At 40.5% G+C, this 14,458-nt stretch overlaps 1 long non-coding RNA gene across 1 annotated transcript; it reads left to right on the forward strand.

Moving 5' to 3' along the window:
- Nucleotides 1-658: 658 nt before the first annotated feature.
- LOC146599333 (uncharacterized) lies at nt 659-3,784 on the forward strand. The gene is made up of 3 exons (XR_014895044.1): nt 659-689; nt 1,740-1,796; nt 3,598-3,784. It is a non-coding gene; the product is annotated as an uncharacterized LOC146599333 (long non-coding RNA).
- Nucleotides 3,785-14,458: the final 10,674 nt, after the last annotated feature.

The raw sequence follows: 14,458 nt of genomic DNA on the forward strand, positions 1-14,458 counted from the left end.
AAATTATTTTTATATTACATGAATTCCTATTTACCTGTTATAACTAGCAGACTGTTATTACTTAGGAATTAGAGTTGCTCACTCGGTAGTTATTGATCTGCTTTCTGGTTTGATGAGAGGTCTGTGCTAAGCTGTGAGAGGAAGCGAAACCCCACAGGCCTGATCTCAGCGGGATATGCCTCTGCCTTTCCCAAAGCTGTGAGTTTGGCCCGACCCCCTGTTCAACAGGTAGTGGTGAAATTTCAACCTCTGCATGACCTTTTCTGAAGCCTGGGGATACTCATATCCAGGATTTTGGTTTGCATCCAGCTCTAATCCTATTATTTGTTTCAGCTATTCAAAGCTCATCTTATCCATCAAATAGCTATTTAAAATGTGTTTTTATGAATAAATCAGTTTCCTACAGAGATGCAGGGATTGGACTGAATTCTGTATCATTCTGTTTATATCTCTATATATGTGTTAGGATTGAATTGAAAATTACAGTTTGGCCAGCTGATCCTGTCTGCTGCCTGCTTGCTTGTTGCTTTAGATACATCCATTGCTCTTCTTAATTAATTTCAGAAACTGCAGAGCACAGAACCTGCAAAGAAGCAGGCACCTTTTAACCCAGCCACTAGAAAAGGGACTGATGCCCGAGGAGGGAAGAGTAAGGGAGAGGACAACTGCACTACTGCATACACTGACAGGTCTTCCGTAATTTATGGTACTTTGTTCTCAGTTTTAGGGACAGTAGTGCTGTCTTTTCGAGTTATTTATTTAGTGTACTTTAACACTGTCATGCTGATAGCAAGATATCTGCGACCTGTGAGTGCACTTTGAAAACCAGATTCTCAGCTCCCTGTAAATCTCCCAATTTCCAGTGATTCAAAGAGGATGAAGACTTACCTCATGCAGAAAGGAAAAAAGATAGTCTTTCTTTCTCATTAATTTCTCTCAGCTATACAGGATTCACCAGTCATGAAAAAGTGTGCCATGATTCCTGTGCTAGAAGTCACTGGGAGAGGCAGCTTCAGGCAGGGTTTTTGTTCAGCTAGTGATTTCTAGAGGTTTCATGACTGGGAAACCAAAGAGATTTTATAGAATTACTCATTTCTCCTGGATATAAGGACCTGGAGCCACTTTCCAGAAGATGATGGCAGACGTGCAACGTGACCAACACAATTCAGTTTTCTAACTGACTGATTGAAAAGAGAGGAGGGCATGTTCTTGCGCACAGCTGAAAATCCATTAGATACCTGTCTGCATATTTAGGCACCAAAACAATGYCTTCAGTCAGTTGCTTCTTCTCTGTAGAGTGCTATAGGACTGGTCTTTCCTTGTTTTCAAAGGAGTTTAAATGTGGTAGTATTTAATATTATTGTAGATATATTTCTTGCCATTTCCTGAAGTATTTAGAAAGCTGCTGAATCATTTCCAAAGAAAGTTTGCCTCTGTAGTAAAGACATTGCTTCAGACAACATTTATGCATTTTTTTTCCTCTTCYTTTTGATTTGAGGAGGGTAATTGAGCTATAGTTCAAGTGTGTCTGAGTGTCTGTCTCTCTGTTCACCTTATTTGAGATGCAAATTGGACGCTTAGAAATGTCGCTCCTTTGGTTCAGTTTATGTGAGGGCAAACTAAAAAGGAATGAGATCCTCAGATCTTTGCAAATTTATTTGTTGACCACCCCAATGTTTAATTAAATATTTTTATGCAATATCTTTACCCAGATCTAAAAATTTCAATTGTCTTTTCAGATGGGTTTCTGATTTGACCTCAGTATTACAGCTGCACAGACAGGAACGAAGATGCCAGTAAGTCGAAATAYCGGTAAATTGTTAAGGACCTCCTGGGCTCTCAGTTTCAGTCTAACTATGGATGACATAATCTTAATTTTTGTAAAATGAAATAAAGCTCTTTGTGGTTATGTTCTGCCGATCAATTATAATGTTGGCAGTGGGATTAGTGGTAAGAATCAACCTTTAACACCAGCTCTTAACATGGTGTTACCTGAAATACCCACCCACCCACAAATCATATAGTTCTTACAGCTAGCCTACAGTTATGATTCCAGCATTTCCTGTGACAGTCTGAGGTAACTGTTGGTAAAGATTTGATTTTTAATGGTGCTGCTTTTAACTCTGCTCTCTGCAAAACCCTTGCAAGTTWAGTTAAAAATAGCACTGCCGTATGGATTGTTAACCTGAAGGTCGTAATAACACCCACTTTCCGGATAGCAYGACACAAGATTTTTTTTCCTTTTGCAACAATAACTAAAAGTGTTGAAAAGGTTTAGAATCACTGTGATGAGATGCATACAAACCTGCTTCAAGCCGTATGATTGTCTGTTTTAAAAGAGGAGAGAACTTTAAAATCTGGCTCTTATCCTCAGCTGTGCAGAGAGGCAGCAAATTTGCGTATAATTCAGCTTTGCACTTCCATTGCACACCAGATTGCAGGACACAGTTTCCCAGTTGGAAAGGCTCATTATTGGGCACATAACATTTGGGACTGCTAAAACCCACCTTGTCCTGGAGGTACGTTTTCCTAGCAGTACTACGATTATCAGAAACCCTTCATTACCCAATTAGATATGTTCAAGATTAACTGCGACCGCTGATACTCACAGACCTGCTGTATTATTTTCCTTTATTTTGTACTTAGAATAATGAAATGCTAAAGAAAAAGAGGAATCCGTTATACTATATGGCTGTCACAGAAAAGTCAGCCTGGCTATGAAGTAAAAGAGCAAACCGATAAGGAGCAGCCGAATAAAGAGTAATATTTAATTCAGATGTTAAGCCAAGGAGCATTTGTCAGCATTTACATAAAAGAATGCTATAAACTTGAAGGCTGACAACTAACAGAATTTATATATTCTCAAGTACCTGGTAGACTGAAAGCTTTAATCTATTTCAGCTAGTAGGAGCTGGTGAGAAAAGAATATTCTCCTGTCTTTACCTGTATACACAGAAGCATTTCGTTCAAAATATTTAAAGCTAGAAAAAAACCACCCTGTTCATCGCAGGGCACTGTAGGCAAGTAGGATGGATCTCTCTGGGTTAACTGGCTCAGCATCAGCATTAGGAGATAAAAAATAAAATAGAACTATAGTGTTAAGTGAATGAAAAATAGCAATTTGTGTTTATTTCAAATTAGCTTTGAATTAATTGTTCCAAAATTTCAATTGATTAATTAGATAATCCCATTAAGAGAAGCATATCAACTGAAAGCAAAATTTGAAAGTTTATTCAAAGTGAGGTAATTCTGCTGGAAAATAAAGTAAAGAAATATACAAAGTGTAGAACCTTCTAAAAAATTTCAGCCTTAGCTAGATGTTGAAAACCAAGTCTGAATTTGTCCTACCTTAAATTTGATCTATTTTAATGTTAAGCAGGAGGCTACTTGCTGTGGAACTACATATTTTATTTTGTTTAAATGCACCATTATTCTAATTCAAATTGCCTTGCCTAGTTTCTTCCAAGCAATATGGCAGAAAGACTGAAAGAAAAGGGAGTGCTGTTTCAGAAACATATGTATTCTTCTAGTTTTGGTCCAAACAAGAATGTCTGCCAGTGCCAGAACTCTTTTTTTAGCTACTCTTTAACTTCCCAGCCAGGCTGACTTTTCTGCAGCGCGATGGATGTGGAAGATAAGCATCTCCATGCGATTACGCCATCCTGCTCCATTCCAGCACGCAGTGAGAGATGGAGCTGAGACACCAACGTGACATCCAAGGCTCAGGACAGCAGCCGTGTGGCACCGTCGTCAGAAGCCTGTAGCGCGGTTATGAGRGCGCTGCCCTCAGGTGTTGGCAAGGTGCCTACCCCCCGCCTGCCTCCCGCACAGAGCTTTGCTCCGGCCGAAGCAGAGTCACGATGAGAAGAATCGCTCTCAGTTGTTTGACCTGTTCTCTCAGCCCCTCCTGATCTACAACTCACTTCCCCAGAAGAAGAAAACCTTTAATTTTCCTGCTCTAGCAAAGTGGATGCCTCAGACCATATTAATTTGCAGGGGTATGCAGGTAATTCCTTATTTTTTCTCAGATTTCCTATGCTGAGAAGGATGAGGATAAATGCTAATAATGAGAAGTTTCAACAAATCAGCCAGCCTGCATTTGCTGCAATGTGGAAGCCGCAGCCACCTGCGTGCCAAGCACAGGCTACCTCAAGAAGCAGTCACAAAACAGACGCACACAAAATCAGCGAATACTGTTTTTCAAAGTTCCTTGAGAAGAAAAGCAAAGATCATAAATAGAGGAGCAGGTTTTTATTATTTCAGACGCCTATATCTAGTGTAAGTATCAGGGTGGGTATCATTTGGCCAGATGAGCTGCACAGTGAGAAACAAATCTTATTTCATTTGATCCAAACTATGGAATATAATATTGTGAAGCTCTGAAATAATTGTGGATGTTAAAAATGGCAACAATAAGTTAGTTTTCAAATTACAGCCCTCAAGAAAAATTATGTGATGTGGAATGAAGGAAATACTGTGTAAAGCAAATTATTAAGCTTTAGAACCCTCATATATTAAAGTCTCTCTGTTGTGCCATGAAAGACTTGGTATTAGGTAAGCCCCATATAGTGTGATTGAATGTGTTCAAAGAAGAGCTGAAAATGATGATAAAAAGGATGAACTGGGAATAAAGACTGAATGTGAAAACTTTCTGTAAAATTGAATTGTGCCAAAGTATTGTTACTTAAAGAAAAGGTGAAAAAGAGACAAAATAAGGATAAAATAGGGATATATATAAAAATCAAACTAAAACAGTCCTGATGATAGAGAGGAGTGCATGGCAATCGATAAAAATTACACTTTATATTCATTCAAGGATGGGAGAGATCCAATTAATGTTTGGCCTCATAAAAAAGGTTTAAAATCAAGATTTTATTCTCATTGAATGAAAGAGTTTTCATATAGTTCTACCAGAGAGGATTTAATAAATACCCTTTGCATGGATATTAGTGGAATATACCGGTTGCTAAGATACTGCAAAACAATTTAAAAAAAAAAAATTCCTGTTGTTAAGTGTTTGCTGGTCTGCGGTGGTCTGCGGTGCACTGGTAGATTGGTTATGGGTGCACAGAGCCAGCGACTGCTTGTGAAGTCTTTTGCAGACCGTTCGTGCATGTRTGCAGGGATAAGCACAGTAACTCTTTCAGGCTGCGCATGGCAGAAGGGTCTCATCGTCTTTCCCCAGCAGTTCATAATTTGCAAGTTTGAAGCAGATTCTGGCCTTTGAGAAATTAATATAATACTTGAAACATTCAGAATTGATTTGCATCCAATAAGTATGTTCTTAACTGTCTTTTTTCAATCTCTGGCAAACAGGGAGGGGAAGCGGATTTGGGGATGAATAATAAAACTAAGTTACAGTCCTTTAACCACCTCTCATTACATGTGACAACACTCGTATCAAAGCCTATTGCAGTTAAATTGTGAAGAGTATCAAGTGCTGCAGTAAGATAAAATACAAAAAAATAGAGTTACTGTTTCTGTTATCTATTAGGTATAATAAATAAACAAAAGCAGGACTATTCCTTATGTGTCTGTCTTATAATTTCATTGTGCACTAGGAGGTCATTTTCAGTAAGTCTGTTTTTGCTGCCAGGCTGAATTTTATCTATTTCCTTTTGATTCCCCATTATTGAAGTATCTGAGCACTTCACAAAATCTATACAGCCTCAGAACATCCTTATGAGGTAGGAAACTGTTATCATCACCCTTGTTAAGGGAAAAGAGCACTTATCAAGTTAATTGGGAGTAGGCTCAAATGCTTAGTATCGATTCATCTTTTTGGTAGGAATAGGAACTAGACATGTGGGAAAATGTCTCTTTTTTAAGTATGACTTATTTTGCCCTTTTTGTTTTCTTTCTTCCCAGTTATCCATAGATGGTTTTAAAAATAGGTGCACACCTAGATGTAGAATGACCTATGTCAGGGAAACTACTTAGCTTTTGGCACTTAGCAGCTGCTGCTGCTGGACCGTGGCAGCCTCCATATATGCGCGATTTGATTTCTGACGCAGTGCGTGACGTGGTGACGTCAGGATGAAGCTCTGGCACGTGGACCTCTACTGGAAGCGGGTCTAACGAGAGGCCACCAGCTCAGCTTGTCCGTCAGCCCCGGGCAGCACTGCTGCGGGAAGGCGGACGATGTCCTCACACCGTGCCCCTGCAACGCATCCTCCTCCTCGCCTTCCTGCTTTATTTCCACGTATCGCTGCCTGGGCAGGCAGCTAGTTCCTTTCAGCGAAGAGCTGGTCTTTACGCTTTGTCCCCTAGACCAGGAGGACATAAGGAGATGCTTCTAAGCCTATCTAGACCTCAGGATTTGCTTCAAATTATTCTGTGATTGCCTGAAAGAGAAATGAGATAGACTATTTTCTTAATATGAACCAAAACGGGGTTTTGTGCTGAATGTATATGACTTGATTTCGCAGTTGCAGCACAACTTCTGAAAACATATTTTTCTTATGAAGCATGTATTTTATTGTTCTTGTGAGTTCATCGCTCCTAAGGGCAACATTTTACAAGAACTGAAAATATCCGAAGCCAAAGAAAACAGGAAAGGAATTTCTGGAAGAAAAAAATTGCTTCCATGACTTTCTCCAACTTTGGGACCCAGGTATCTGTGCCTTTGTGAAGGATCATTTGGTTCACTTRCATGCAGTTTGTTTGCTGTGCTCACTGTATCACTGTTGCTCTCGAATCTTATTTTCTATCTGCCCGGGACAAGCTGGAACAACCATTTTGCGTGCCCAGTGAGCAATATCTTCTACAGCATTAGTAGATCAAAGTTACTGATTCCTTCAGAACAGAGTTGCATAAATGTTTCGCTTCCCGGTTTCTTAATACACGATAAAACTTTTCAGACCAGACCGTGAATAAGTAGAAATTCTTACGGCTGCTCTTGCCCCAGACGTGTTTGCTATTGATCGCGGACGGAGCCGGCGCAGGCAGCCGTGCGCGAGCGGCCTAATCTCTGGCAAATTTACGCACAACGAGAGCCTCTCCTGCTGCACGAGGTGCAGAGAGATACATTAAAACTAACAAAGCAGAAAGGGGCCTGAAATTGAAGCAGTTTTTAAAATGACAGTTTAATGAAAGCGGTGTGAAAATACTATCAGTCTGATGGAAAACATCTGTCCTCGACTGCTGCCGGACGCTGGAAGGTTGCGAGGCACGCCAAGAGTTTGCTTCACCAGCCCGTGGTTGTACCAGGAGCGGGTCAGGCGCGACCCGTCTCCTCTGGCACGCCGGCCGGGGCGCCCCGGAGCTGCCGACCGCGCCGGGGGCCCGCGGCTCGGGGCCGAGGGACCCTCCGGGGGGAGCGCGGGTCCTCGAGCRCGGGTTCGTAATTAAGCCGCAACTTGCGCTGTTCATTTAAATAAAAACCTGGGAGTGTAAAATAAGCATCTTGAAATACGACCTATTGTGGTAACGTCGGGCTGGAGAGAGGAGCACGAGAGCCTTAATAAATGGCATTACATAAATCCAGTACGTTACCTATCCTTGTTTCTGAATCCATAAATACTAACGACAAACTGTGATGAAAGTGATTTGTCATTTTACCCGTACACATTTCCTCAGTTTGCTGATGTTTGTTTAATGGCTTCAGGCAGCATTTCTTATCGATCACTTCCCGTTCCTGTCKAGTACTTTATACGCCACGTTCCCTTCGCAGAGCAATATTACATACCCAAACTCTGTCCTGATCGTAACCCACAAACAACCTTGATTGGCAGTAGCAACAAGTTACTCGCTACTTTATATTCGCTTTTTAMGCGGGGATATCAATAGTGTCTTCCTGCCAGCATGTACATAAAATCATTTGCAATTCGAGCGGAGCTGTTCATGCTGCAGTGGTCAAGGGTATGCCATTGCTTCAAGTTTAAAATCCTCTGATATAACTCAACAGTGCAAATTTGCTTCAGGCAGATGGCACGGAGGGTCTCAGATGCYGTTTTTTTTCTCCAGAATGTGAAACTAATTGGTCATTTTTTTGTGTGTTCCAAAAAGGAAGGGRAAAAAAAATCTAGGAAGAAGTTTGAAACAATTTAAAAGCGACTGAAATAAGTGCWGTTAGAAAATGTATCTGTATGAGAGATTAGTCTCTGATTTCTAAAAGAAACACTGGAGAGCAGGTACTAATCAAAAAAGAATACACACTGGGGTTTCCCCTCGCTTTTCCGGAAAAACGCTGGAATCTGCACTTCGATGAGGTAATGGCAGTGGGTTTATAACATACCATACTTTATACGTTTCCACATACACCTCCCTGAGCTGGCTTCGGCGGGGCTGGGGGTGATCAGAGCTGGGGTCCCGCGAAGAGCTGGCTTCTAAATCTCAGCCCTGCTTCTGGGACGCTGCTGGCAGGCTGCTTTCTCCGCTGTCGAGTTTCTAGCCTTACGCCGACCGTGTGTCGTTGAGGAGTGCCAGCAAGGCTACAGCRATGGTTTTTGCCTCTCTGCATTAAATGACATGGGGGGTTTGTGCCTGTGTGGGCGGTTGCCCACCCCCTGTTCCACGGTGAAGCAGGCATTTACAGCTGGAGGAAGGCTTCTGCTCGAAGAAAGGCTTTATCTCCTGGCTTCCTAACAAAAGCCCTTTTTCAGCTGAAATTTATTTTGCTTATGCCTGTGCYTTTTGCTTATGCCTGCTCTAGCACAGGAAGAAGTGGGAGAAGTCTCGTATTCAGAGAGCCTTTTTGAACTGTGGTAGCAGCTACGGGTTACCCACTAGCACTCCGTTGTATTAGACTTTACACAAACACAAAAGAAAAACAGCCTGTGCCCCACGGAGACATGAAGTATGAAGTCAGGGAAAAGTATAAGGCAATACAGGTAGCGTAATTTGAGAAAAATATATATTTTATCCTTTTTAAAAAACAAATTGTATTATTCTTGTCATATCTTAAACCAAATTTATCTCCTGACTTCTAGGCTTATAGTCAAATATACCTAGGTTTTTTTAAAAATGCATTTCTATATAAATTTGAATATTGCTGTAAACTCTCAGCAGGAAGTCTAATCCTCAGTGTTTAGGTCCTGGTCAGCTGGTCACTTCTGTTAACTAATGAGTTCAGGTTCAAAGAGGCTATATGCTCCTTTTATGAATATGGTGTAATTTTCAGATTCCTCCAGCCAAATGGAAATCTGTGAGATCCACTGAGAGTGTTTCTGAAGCCTTAAAGTGTTGCCAGCTCAGCACTTGAGTTTCAGCCCCTGGTGAATGTATAAATGTTTACAACTGAGATGTGACTACAAGCTCCAGCATTTAAAATATGGGTTGAAATCCTGGGCTCACTGAAATCAGTGATCAAGCTAACTCCAGAGCAGCAGTATTTCATGTAGGAAGCTTAACAGGATTTTACTACTCGCTTAATACAGCATAATGAAAAACAAAGTTTTAGAGACTCTAAGGAAGATAGGTCACATCTTCAGGGCAGATGCAGAAGATGATTAGTCCATGTGCCAGAGAAGTTAACACTACTGATATTAGTGGGGCAAAAGTTTCACCGCATTCAAGCAGAGTCTCTCGGTGAAGATGGAAAAATTAAAACACAGCAGAACAGTTCCCTAAGCAATTCTTATACATAAAGAATAGCTAATAAACCTCTAGCATAATCATTACGTAACAAAGGGTGAATACAGTTGCAGACAACTGAAAAAACTTCTCYGAGTATAGATATGGATAAATGGAGAGCGAAAAGTACACAGGCATATATTTATGCACATAAACACACATTTGAAATGTGAAAATATAGTAAATTCTGTAACGAACAGTCATTGAGAAGATAGAATTATTTGGCTCTATTTAGAACAAAGTTTCTCTTTGCATTAATAGTAAACTATAGCCACAATGGAAAAAAAAAGCATATTTGATTTGAGGGCAATCAAATCAATTTCAGCCTCTTTATAAAGATATAAAGATACGTAACTGCATTTATTTCTTCTAAACSCCTGTTTTAAAAGATGCCACTGGGATTTTCCCACCAAAGGCTGAAGACWGAAAATAGCTTTTGGATGCATGTCTCCTGGTATGTTCTCTGCCTGCCTGTTTGGGGATGGCATGGTTCTGATTAAAGGTTATATTTGGTGTAAAAGCTTTGTTCAGAAATCTCCGTTTTTAAAGACGGGTAGTTTGGGGCAGCTGTGCTGTGTATTTGAAGCAAGTGGTCCAGTGTGTAGCATGTCAGAGGGCTGTTGCACTGTGAACACKTATCTACTCATTGCTGGGAGCTCTAGCTGATTAAAACAAGCCTGATGTACCTTGCAGGTCTAGGGTGACTCCTAGATCAGTCAATGATCTAATGCATAAATAGAAGGATCAGCATGGGTCTTTCATTAAGAAGCTGTCTGAGATGCTAGCTGCTGCCCTAGCTACCTGGCAATGTGCTGACAGCTAGACCAATTGCCTAGGAACAGGAGGAAAAAATGGCTTAGACAAAATCCCTGAGCTGCAAGCAGACATCAGAATTTAAAATCCCTAAAATACAGCAACAAAGTTGATAAGCAAAGTTCTCGGTCTATAAATAGGAAAGCTGAGTAACTAACTAGAAATAGGTGACTCTGCCTTTTAAATCATTGCAGAACCAGATCCCATAGCAGTTGAGCAAATTCCCACACAAAGTGTCTAATCTATGCAACAAAAATTAAGAATACAAAGGGCAAATAAAGGAAAATGATTCATATTTAATTTGGTCAGAAAAAAAGGCCAAAAACTCTCCTTGATAGAGAACTTGACAAAAAGCCTGACCCCCACAGTGTGTAAGAAAAAGCAAACTTGGCCATCATTTCAAGTGCTGGAGGCGCTTTTCTGAAGGCTGCGTAAAATAACTTTGCAAACCACTGGGTATAAGGATGTGCCATACTTAATATAACCCTTTGGTTGTTTCAAGTTTTCTAGCCTCCAGGTAAAGGCAAATCTATCTGTAACAACTTATGCAGGGTGAAACTAAGATCATACATAAGAGAGAGCGGCTTACACAAGGGAATGGCTTATTTGCCATCATTACAGTGATATTTCCTGCCTGTTTAAGCACACCTRTGGTGTCTGGCTAGAATAGGAAATGGACACAGCGATAGAGATTTCTTGCTGAATTGTATGTACAGTCACTCTGCCTTAATTTTCTTAAGCACACTAAGCAGCCCTTAAGCAGTGTTTGGCTTCTAGGCATCTCTTAGTAGGCTGACCTCTTTGCATTTAAATAAGTTAGTTTGCTTAAAAGTAAGCTGCTCCTTCTGTCCAAAGTTCAGCTAGTTCCTGCACCTGATGGCAAATGTCACAACGAATTCYGGTAAATACACAGCCGGCCTAGGCAGGAATTCCACTCAGGTGCCAGYATCCCCTTAGAGAGGAAATGAGTGAAAAATGACCAACGTATTTTTGACTGAACCTTGGAAAATTTGTTTTCCACTCTTTAAAAAGCTGACCTCAAAAATTAGTACACATCTGCTAAGGAGATAAGATCRGTGCAATTGAGAAAAGTGGGGAAGAGGAGGAATAGGATATAATCTACCGTTCCCTGATATGCAGGTGTGCTTTAATTTATGACCATTGCTTTTAACACCTATAACTACTTTAGAAGCTGGAGTTTCTGGAGTGCCCAGTTAAACAGTGACAGGAAGGAATGACACGGGAGCTGGGAGAGAACGGACAGCTTTCTTGCAAAACAAGTGCCTTTAACAAATTTGATACTGTATTTTCAGGAGATACAATCTCCTCCTCTTTAAAAGCTATTAAAATGCTATCAGGAAATCAGCCCTTTGATGAAGAGCATCTGGCTCAAACTGAACTGAGATACAGCTGAGGTACTTACAACTGGAAATGGATATTTCCTTTACAGCGCTCAAAAACACTTTGCCTCTGAAAGAATGTAGTCCTTTGCCATCAAAATGTGAGGAAAGCTGGATCCTGGTGAAGTCACAGCAGAAATCTGRAGGTCTGAATACTATTAATTTCTACTAATGTCTTCTTTCCGCTGTTTCTCAGTGAGAAAGAGCGTTTCCTCTTTCTGCTGTTAAGCAATAACAAATTTGCATGTCTACGTCTCTGTCAAAGATGAGGCTAAAGTTCCCGTTAGGTCTGAACAGAAGCTATCTAGCTGTGTGATGGCTGGACACAAGSGGCTCCAGCAACACCCTAACTGTTGCCTGAATTGACTGTTTTAGAGCTCAGTCTGCCACATGTGTAAACATTGAAATCTCGTATTTGACTGCAGGTTTGGCAAGCCCAAATGCTTCGGAGAGGAGTGCTCTTTTGCCCGTCCTACTCCACCCAGCTGTGGTTTGTGGAGGTAGAAATGTTGCTGAAGTCCCCTAAGACCTGCTTCCCCCTCTATTGCAGTAAGACGGATGATCTGGCAGAGTTTAATGGAAGTACAATCACGTCTGTAGTAAAGATTGGATAAAGGTTTTGCAGGAGCTTGGGTGTGTGAAAGAACCTGTATGTAGCTTTTGGTGTCTTTATTTAAGTTTGGTTATAGCAATTCTGTAATCTCAATGACTGCATCGTATCAATGTGAGCTATTAAGTCAAGTGTCTYTTCTAGTCTGTACTTGTAATGATTTGCCCAGAGGGTCTTACTTTATGTATGGTAATTGCATACCATCTTTTTGTGGTGGAAACAATGTGTTTGGGAGTGAATACTTGAGATCTCCAGAATGTTTACTGAGAGAACAGAGGTAATTGTAGAATCAATATCTTCTTTAAGCCTAAAGGTTGTGCTGGTTAATATTTTATACAGAGAAATAGTTATACAGCATGAGAAACCTGATAAGAAGCATCATACCTCTTGTAAATTTTATGAACCAACCTAATACTCATGTGTTGTCTGAAAATACTGGGAAGGACTTAGAACAGTTTGGAGCATGTGAACTTGGAGCATAATATTTGCAACTGAAAAAAAAAGATAATAGGAGCATTTTCAACTTGTGACAGAATCACAGAAATAGGATTCAAATTCCAAATTAATATTTAAAGATACRTGTTAGTACAGAAGATTCCTGGTCTGTATGAAACCTGTTTACACCAGATTAATAAGCTTTCGTCAGTGCAAGTGCCATGTCTAGGGACTGAAAGGAATTGACTTTTGCCTAATAGATATTAAAGCCCAGTAACATAATGTATGGTATTACAGCATTTCAGGCTATCTGGTATAGCTATGGAAAGTACAGATCTTCCGGGAAAAAAAAAAAAAAACTTATGTATATCTGGGGTTCTTTTAAGTAAGAAAAGCCATAATCCTACGCTAGGAGAGTATCTTCTGGATTTCTGAAAGAAAGCAACACTGGTATTGTAAGCATTTTTAATCTTCATTTATACTTTAATGTCAGAGCCTCTGCTGATATGAAGGAACAGCCTATTCAAACGAATATCACTGTAATTCTCCACGCCAGTACCCTGCAAGCTTTGAATAGCTGTGAAATGCCTTTATTATCTTCCTTCAAGCCCTTCCTGAGAACCTTGTTTTGGAGCAGTGTCTACAGAGCCTTGCCGTGGTTAAACAGCTTGCATACAGCCAGTGCCGCCTGTCGCGCTGATCGGTTCTGGCTTATTGTTTCCTTGAATTCCTCTGTGCGTCTTTACTCACCACTTGCTTTTCCCTCATACTCGGATTGCGAGCTCTTTCAAGCAGGGAGCATGTTCAGACTGTTTAGTTCTTTTGTTCTATATTTCTGTTCAGTGTTTGTATGGAAGATCCTTGCCTTTTGGTAGATCCTATCTAGGATAATCCTGTCTAGGTGCAGTGATAGTACGATGACTGCTGATAATGCTTTGGCTGTTACTATTATTTTTACCAGCTGAGATCCGATTTCTTTTTGCATAAACATAGCTTTATCTCTTTGCCCTGGAATTCTCTCTCCCTAAGAATATAYCATCTTTCAGGAATACAACTTTTAATATTTGGCATCCCACACTGTCCCTCCCTGCTCAGCAAAATTCAACCCCAAAGTTACTCCCTCTTTGAGTTCATTCTGTTACAACTGGGTAGGCTTTGTGTGTATATCAGTGCTCCAGTGCTTCAATTTTCCCTTGCAATTTTAGGTCAGGTAGGAAGAAATTGTCTTACACCTCAAACTTTTCTCTTTTTTAAAAATTAAAGTAGTACTAATCAATTTAACGAGACTGTTGAGGAAAAATAAGGACAGGTTGACCTCAGTTGAATTAAAATCACAGGCACTGAGCTAGGTGTTTCACTGCCACAGAATGACAGTAGCCTTGTAAAGCTCGTTACAGACTAGTTGCATTAACTGCATATTGCTTGTTTCTGTTCTTTTCTCTCTTCTTTTCTTCACAACACGTATGTTTGAGTCATAAAACTTAGGATATGCTCAGAAATCTCTGATCAGGCAATACAAAACGTAAGACTAGTCTTTCGGTGCTGTTCCAGATCAGACGCTGCCTTTCTGCTATGCCATGAAACTTAAGCTACAGTACTTGAGCATCCCACAGAAACCCCATTTTGG

This window comes from Rhea americana, unplaced genomic scaffold, assembly GCF_003343005.1.
Source record: "Rhea americana isolate MKP2758 unplaced genomic scaffold, rheAme1 scaffold_141, whole genome shotgun sequence".
NCBI classification, from domain to species: Eukaryota; Metazoa; Chordata; class Aves; order Rheiformes; family Rheidae; genus Rhea; species Rhea americana.